We start from the raw sequence: 8,834 nt of genomic DNA on the forward strand, positions 1-8,834 counted from the left end.
GGAAAACCAGCTTGTCTCGTCTCCCCAAAGGTCTGCAGCTACCTTCAAAAGCATGTTCCTTCAAGTGCAAGTTCATCTGTGTTGCATGCCCCTTCTGTGTTTGGCCTTCCACTATATTGTCTTCTGTCTACACTCTTGGAGCATGCCAGGAGTTGGTCTTTCTGGGCCCCCTCCTTTTCAACCTTCAGGATGTCATTGTCCATAGAAAATCTCTAGCTTATCCACAAGAGAGAGAGCTATGTATCATATGTAATTCATAAGGTTATTAACATGCAGACCATACATTCAGATGTAACCATCCGTTGCAATTCCCACTACTGTGTTCTTAATTTATAATCTGGATTAAATATTCTTTTCTATAATGCACTGTATTAGCCTATGTAAAACAGTATGCTGGTTCAGTGAGGAAAAAGATTTATTTAAAGATAGCAAGTTAAAAATCACTTGTTCTGCTTTTTCCTCCTTTAATCTTTTGTAATACCATTGACTTCAGTGGCATTATTTCATACATGTATTAATGCAGATCAGTGGATAATCAGGCCCCAGGTGAACATATGGACAGGATACATTGATCACCCACCTTTTTTTTCCCCTTTCATTCATAGGAAGTTGGCAAGTACATTTGATTGGCAGAGAAAGTCTCTAAAAATGATTGCTTAATCTTGTGCACGTGGTATTTCCTTAAAATGAAATGAGCAAGAAAATAAAATCCGTGCTGTTCAGAGCACAAATTGTGGGCTAGATTCTGTCACCTATTTCCTCGTGCACAGTCCCACAGAAGACAAGCTCTGTATTAAGGCTAGGTGCTTCTTAGGCCTGGTCTACACTAGACCTGAAAGTCGATTTCAGGTACACAGTGCTAGCTATGGCAATTGCGTTTCTAGAATCGACATATTGGAAATCCACTTATGTGACTGTATTCGTTAAGGTCAACAGGAGCATGTCTCTTGTCAACCTCCCTTAACTCCTCATGATAACATGGAGTACAGGGATGAACTGCTGACCCCAGATGCACAAAATCAAATTTTGGAATATCGACCCTGACCAGGTTGATCTTCCTGGAGGTATAGACAAGCCCTTAGTAGATCTGGGGTGATTCTGATGCCACAGAACTCAGTTTAACCTGACTGAAAGATCTGTTGAGAGTGGCACAGAAAGACATTGATGTGCTGCACCCCCCCTTATGAAATTTCACACCTTCCTGAGGGGGCACTTTGCACACCTCTGATTTAGAGCATTTCTGCTGAATGGCATTAGAGAAGACATTTAGGCTGTTTCTACACAGGCCACTTCCTTTGGAAGTGGCATGCTACTACAGGGAGCAAAAGATGCTAATGAGGCATGGATGCAAATTCCCTGCGCCTTATTAGCATAATGTCACATGATTTGTAGTCCGGAAGACTCCAAAATGCCGTGTAGAAGCACGGCCCCAGGGGGTATTCTGGACAGACGTCCTCCTTCCAGAGGCCCCTTCTTCCCAAAAATTTTCAGGAAGAAGGGGCCTCCAGAAGAAGGACTTCCTTCCGGAAGCCCCCCCTCCAGCAGCCGCGCTTCTACACGGTGTTTTGGGGTCTGGAAGAATGGTCTTCTGGACTCCAAATCGCATGAAGTTATGCTAATGAGGCACAGGGAATTTGCTTCTGCGCCTCATTAGCATCTTTTGCTCCCTGTATTAGCATGTGTAGAAATGGCCTTAGTGTGTGTTTTGAGTGGGTTTTTCTGCTTACTTTTTCTAATGGGTCTTTTGTTTCCATCTACATCCTGCTTCAGCTGACACTACTTAAATTTTCTTCTTGTGTCAGGAGCAGTTAAGGATAAAATGGCCCTTTTATTGAAATGGCCTGTGTGCTGCTCTGTCTGTTTTTAGGCATCTTCCATTTATGCCAGTGGGAGTTCCACATGCAAATAATTCATGGCCCTAAGCCAGGTCCCTCCACTGAGTGTTAGAACTTTTCAGTGCAATTGGTTTAAAGGAGAACGTGATTTCTGAACTCAGAAGTGAAATTTTTCATGACTACAAAGATAATCTTCCCAACTGTTTCTGATTATCCAGCTATGGCAGTGTTTCTCTTGTTTTGTTTTAACACATGAAATAAATAGTTCAGAGGCATTTTATTTTTTAACTCTCCAGTAACTTGTGAGTGCTGGAACAATTTTTATAGTGGTGGTGCTGAGAGCTGTTCAGACCAACAGGAGACCCTGTATGTAATGGAAATCACTTCAGACTAAGAGGTGCTAAACTCCACACACACAAACCCCCAGCACCTCTGGTTCCAGCACCTATGAACTCAGTCACTGGTTTTGGAAACATTCAGATTTGCTAGATGCTATATGCTATCTTCACTGAGAACTCTTTGTTCTGGAAAAGGTCAAAATTGTATAGTTGTAATGGCCAAACCTTGTTTGAACCTGAATTTGTTGTCTCAAATTCACTGACTGTATCTCACTGGCAGAAAAAAAGTTCCTAAATAGATATTGCATAATGTTGTGAACAGGCCTTCAATTTGTATTTGGTATTGATTTTTGGGGTTTTTCATGTTTTGAATATTGTTACAGGCTGTACAAAATAGACAGGCCTCTAATGTGTAGGTCTTCTGAGAAGGTTTATATTAAGTGTATGTTTGAGTTTGTCTGAGTGTCTGTCCATCTGTTTGTTCAAGAACTCCTTCAAAACGGTAAGAGCTAGAAACACCAATCTGATATGCGGATTCCTCTCATCGTAACTTAAAGCAAGGTAGGGGTTAGCTTTTGCCAGGACAATGGGGTGTGCCTGGAATGCAATTGTTTCTCACAAAACAGAAAGGGGTGGTTGAACTCTGTAATAACCACACATGGATAGGAGAGGATATGGGATGGAAAGCAGGGACAGTTATACCATATGATCACCAGATGAGGGCAGCAAGGGGCCAGAGATGAGGACTGGTACAGCTATTACCCTACTGAGGCAGCAGTGGGCAGGGGTGGAGAAAGTGACAACTATAGATTTGAGACAGTTTGTCTGTGTGTCTGTCTGTCCTCTAGCCAAAGCACATTACCTTTCCCCTGGTGGTGCCCCCTACAGCTGCAGCAGCTGTGGAGGGGTGCTTCTCATCTAGCCCCAAGCTGCTGCAGTGAGAGAGGACTGAGGTAGTCCTCTTTACCTGGGACAACCTGCTTACTGAACCCCTCATCCCTGGTCCCACCCCAGAGAAGTGATTTAACTGAAGAAAAACAAAAAATCAATTGTGTTAAGGACCCAAGCAATGCTGGGTAAATCTTCCAGGCTACGTCTACACGTGAAGCCAACATCGAAATAGCTTATTTCGATGTAGCAACATCGAAATAGGCTATTTCGATGAATAACGTCTACACGTCCTCCAGGGCTGGCAACGTCGATGTTCAACTTCGACGTTGCGCGGCACCACATCGAAATAGGCGCTGCGAGGGAACGTCTACATGCCAAAGTAGCACACATCGAAATAAGGGTGCCAGGCACAGCTGCAGACAGGGTCACAGGGCGGACTCAACAGCAAGCCACTCCCTTAAAGGGCCCCTCCCAGACACAGTTGCACTAAACAACACAAGATATACAGAGCCGACAACTGGTTGCAGACCCTGTGCCTGCAGCATGGATCCCCAGCTGCCGCAGCAGCAGCCAGAAGCCCTGGGCTAAGGGCTGCTGCCCACGGTGACCATAGAGCCCCGCAGGGGCTGGAGAGAGAGCATCTCTCAACCCCCCAGCTGATGGCTGCCATGGAGGACCAGGCAATTTCGACGTTGCGGGACGCGGATCGTCTACACGGTCCCTACTTCGACGTTGAACGTCAAAGTAGGGCGCTATTCCGATCCCCTCATGAGGTTAGCGACTTCGACGTCTCGCCGCCTAACGTCGAAGTTAACTTCGAAATAGCGCCCGACGCGTGTAGCCGCGACGGGCGCTATTTCGAAGTTAGTGCCGCTACTTCGAAGTAGCGTGCACGTGTAGACACAGCTCCAGTGAGTTATATTTAATGGAGATAGTTAATGGATAATTCAGTTGGGGGAGGAGAGGTGAGTACTTTCTACTTCCACTGAAGTCCAGGGGACTTAGGGATCTTTTCCCTCTCAAGGAATTGCACGCATAATCTAAACGTCCCAATGAATTTGCAGCCAAACTTTGAGCCTACTGAAACTAAAGATCCGTTGACTTCAATTAAATCAGGCTTTGTTCTTTACTGGCAGTGGTCTGCAGCTGCAAGTTGTCCTCCAAGTACATAGACACAGACCTCATATGTTCTGTGCTCTTGTAAGTACCTGTAACGCAATTGTTCAAGTGAGAGACTTCGGAGCTGTACAGCTGCATAATGGGTATGTAAATGTGTCACTGACTGTGTCAAGCTGATAAGATGCTGAAACCAACTGGTGGCAATGGCTGGGTCTGTAACTGCACAGACTCTGCCAGGACACTGATCAGACAGTCAGGAAGACCAGATACAGGGAAAAGGAACAAGCGCATGCCTTAATTTTTTTTTTAAACTAGAGCAAGTTGGGAGTGTATGATATATGTATATGTGAGCTGGGGGCAGTGATTGAATAAAACAGATATTGGGGAACATTTCACTAACACTTCCTTTTGTCTATTTAAGAAGTCTGGTCTGGGCTTTTCATTGTTTCTTAACATAATCCCATGGACCTTGCCAATTTTTGGTTAACAAGGTAATAATAGTTTATTGCCCCTATGTTCCATAGGAAGCCTATAGCTTCATTACCAATTTTTGGCAATTTAAAGTGACAAGAATATGAATATGTGGCTCCAAATGTGTATTTTTTTTGAGCTTAGCTGAAAACATCTTTGGTGGTGGGGGAAATGGAATTTAAATGTATTGTTCAAAGAAAAGATCTCTTAATATGGCAAGATTAAATGGGGATTTTGTTCTGTGTAAGCTCTTTTGAGATCATTCTGAAGGTATTAGATTTTTCAGAACTGTAGTAACAAAAAATTAGTACAAGTTACATTAACACTGGAAAAGGCATTGAAAGGGGCTTTACAATTCAAGGCTATTCAGGCACAGCTCACTGTCTGTCTTTTGAATTACAAGGACTCAAGTGCTGTTTATGGGCTGGGGAAGAAGGATAGAATGTGCTTGTGTGTCAACATTTTTTAACTTAAAAGAAGAAAACAGTCTATTTATTCCTGAACGGGATGCACTAATTCTATATTGATATGTTTACAGCATGGGTGACTGTTTTAGTTCATATCTTAAAGTACGGTGACCCGATGTCCTGTTTTTAAAGAGACAGTCCCCAGTTAAGCTCTCCTGCAGATGTCCTGACTTTTTTTTAAACATGGGCCAATTGTTCCATACTTTCTGTCTCTCCTCCCATTGGTACTGGTGGGTCCTGCTGTTGACCAGCTCCTTGCTCTCTAGCTGTCCGCCCACCAGTGCTGAGTGTGTGGGAGGGTGAGTACAGTGGCTGATGAAGGGGTTGGAAGTGCCAGGCTGGTGGTTGGACACAACTGCAGCATGGAGGGCCAGCCATATCCGCCGCTGGTCCATCAGTGTGGTACCTGCTGTGTGCCTCCTCTTGGCCAGCGGGCCGCATTTTCTTCCTGCCCGTTTCCAGCCAGCACTGGCTATTTGCAGCAGGTGAGCGTGGGCTGAATGTGGCTGTTTGTGTCCCCCTGCTGTCCACCCAGCAGCTGTCTCCATGCTTTCCCTCTTACTGTCCTCTCCCTGCAGTGCTTGTTCACCCCGCCCTCCCACCAGCCCCGCTGCTCCTCCGTATGTCCCCCATCCCCTTGGCAAGGTATGCCCTGCTCCCAGCACTGTGCAGGTTATCAAACCCTGGTCAGATCATTCAGCTGACCAACACCCTGGCTGGCAGGCTCATTTGTGCCCCCATTGCCTCTGGCTGGGCTGGCCCCCAGGGAAAGCTCAAGACCTCTGGCCCGGGATGCTGGACAGGAGGAGCCAAGCCCTGCACATTCCAAAGCCCCACATGACGCTGGCGTGGGAAAGCTGCTCTGCCCCTCAGGGAAGCTGGGCAATGGCCGAGAGGAAGCTATTTCCAGCCTGTTTGTGCCCCAACCCTGCAGGCTCCACAGCAGACCACCCAGACAGGAACATAACATCCTCTTCACACGCTGCCTCCATTCTAGGTCCTGCCCCCAGGTCATGTGGGGTTGCTCTGTCTCCTACGTACTCTGCCCTGCTGAGCCACCTCTCTGATCGGGTTTGCTGAAGCCCCTGCAGACAGATTCTCTGTGCTCTGGAGCACACAGTGCATCATTGGGGCTTACCCTTTTCTGTCTGCACTGTAGCCAGGGAACAGGAGGTAGCTGGGTTATGTCTGTGGCGTGCACCAGCTTGGAGATGTTAGTTGCCTTTCAACACTGAGTAGGGAGGAAAGGACAAGCTGCTTCCAGCCACAGGGGAGTGGGACAGCAGGGGAAGAGACAACCTCTCAAATGCACAGGCCGGGTCATCCTTACCCCCACCCCCCACCCCCACCTCCCTGTAGCTGGAAGCAGCTCTCATCTTTCCTGCACAGCACTGAAAGGCTGCTGCTGGCCATGCCCGGGTGTGAACTCTGACAGAAGTCTGGGGGAAGGGGAAGCAGTGACCCTGTGTGCTCCCACAGGTTTCTTCAAGGTGTGGCACCAAGTATCAATAGAGATGAGTCTGTCCAGAGGGCCCAACCAAGCATGGAGGGTGGAAAGCACTGGGCAGGGAAGGTTGGGTCAGGTTGGTCCGTCACTCCCATCCCGTGTGAGAGGTATATGGAGGGGGGAGAGAGGGAGAGAGAGAGAGTGTGTGTGTGTGTGACATCTGCACGCTAACCTTAAAGAGAAGAAGGTAAATAAAAAGACTTCAGCTGCACAGTATTTCCCTTCAACAGGGGCTCAGTCAGCTTGCTGTAAATTTGAACATTTGTACTGCATATTTCTGACTGACTGATTGCCACTGAACTCACTTGAGGATGAATCATTTTACCAGGGGTCTTGTATGCAGCATAGGGAAATATGGCCACCCTATCTGGAAGGTCTTTTTCAGTGTCTCCTATGTTACTTTGTCTCTGTTTTATCCCCAGCTATACCTGAACAGACTTCCTCGGTGCCCAGCACTGTAAGGACACTATTCAAAGGAACTCAGGGACACAGAAAAAACAGGAAACAAGCCTTCAACCACCATAATTGCTTCTCCCACCCTCTCATCTTATGAAGACTGGGTACCAGGCTGTAAAACAGTAGAAATCATTATCTACACAATGGCCACGTCTACACTACAGGAATCTTTCGAAAGAAGACCTTGCAGGAGACCGCTTCAGAAAGAAAATCCTCTGAAAGCAGCATCCACGCACAAAAAAAGCAGATCAAAAGAGCGATCTGCTCTTTCAGAAGAGAGCGTCCACAGAGCACCTGCTCTTTGGAAAGAACAGGGCCAGGGATCAAAAGATCAGGTGCCATGAGGACTGCTCTTTTGAAAGAATGGTTCTGAGGAGCATCTACACACATCTGATTTTGAAAGAAACTTTTAAGAAAGGTGCTCCTCCTGAAACGGGAATGGAAGAGCACTTGTGAAAGGAGCGCTGAATTTTTTGATTCACTTTCGAAAGAACGCTTTTTGTGCATAGATGCTTCACTGGATATTTCAAGAGAGCCCCCTTCTTTTGAAAACTATTTTGAAAGAACTTGCTAGTATAGACACAAACTTAAAGGCCCAGATTCCTGTTGTAAGCAGTTGTAAGTCCCTTTGAAGTCAGTGTGTCAGTTCATAGCAAAGCTCAATTTTGTCTATAACGTTTTGCTCTCCTTCCCTTATGGCATGGAAGAGATAGAGGTTATGATACATCCTACGTTTAATATTGCAGCCAAATGAGAAGGGAAAATGCAGAACTCCTCCATTTTACTCAGAATGGTCTCGTTGCAAAAATCAATAGAAGGCTTGTAGAATAATGAACAAAGGCCCAAAATGATACCAATTAGACAGGAGGGTTCATTAGATACACTCTCTCAAAATGTGGGCAACCATCATTTTAAACTTTATCTTTATTAAAAGCATTACGAGTAAGTGCTGCTCAATAAAAGCAGAAAAAAAAGTTTAAGGGATTTGCTTTAATGAAACAAATATGAGTGGTTTATAATCACAATATACACACAAGCATTTTATATGCCTAAGATAAACTGGGGACATGTGTTTCTTATAAGCTGCCCTTACAGGACCCAGGATGCAACAAAATAAGTAAAAACCTATTAGCTGTGTCTGCACGAGTCCCTTCCTTTCAGAAGGGGCATGTTAATGAGCGAGTTCGAAAGATGCTAATGAGGCGCTGCCATGAATATGCAGCACATCATTAGCGCAATGGTGGCTGCTGTGATCGCGTGCCGCTCATGTAGACGGGGGCCTTTGGAAAGGAACCCCCATCTTCGAAAGCCTCTTCTTCCTATCTGCAGTTAGGCTTTTGAAGACGGTGGGGGTCCTTTCGAAAGGACCCCGGCTACACGGGTGGCACACGATTCAAAAGCAGCACTTCTGAATCACCGCGGCGGCCGTTATGCTAGTGAGGCGCTGCATATTCATGGAAGCGCCTCTTTAGCATCTTTCAAACTCGCTCATTAACATGCCCCTTCTGAAAGGAAGGGGCTCTTGTAGACACAGCTATTGTGTTCAGTAGTAGTGACAACTGGACATTGCCAAGTGTATTAACAGCTTACACAAATCCCTTGTAGTGCTGATAGGGGCTCCTCGAGAACACATTATACTTTGTCCTATGACTTTTATTACTGCATGCAAATTGCTGAATTGAAGAAAACTTTAGCATCTCTTTAAATATTAATAGGTCCAATATTTTCTCTATTTTTTTTCTGCTCCTGC

This window comes from Carettochelys insculpta, chromosome 1 (genome assembly GCF_033958435.1).
Source record: "Carettochelys insculpta isolate YL-2023 chromosome 1, ASM3395843v1, whole genome shotgun sequence".
Taxonomy (NCBI): domain Eukaryota; kingdom Metazoa; phylum Chordata; order Testudines; family Carettochelyidae; genus Carettochelys; species Carettochelys insculpta.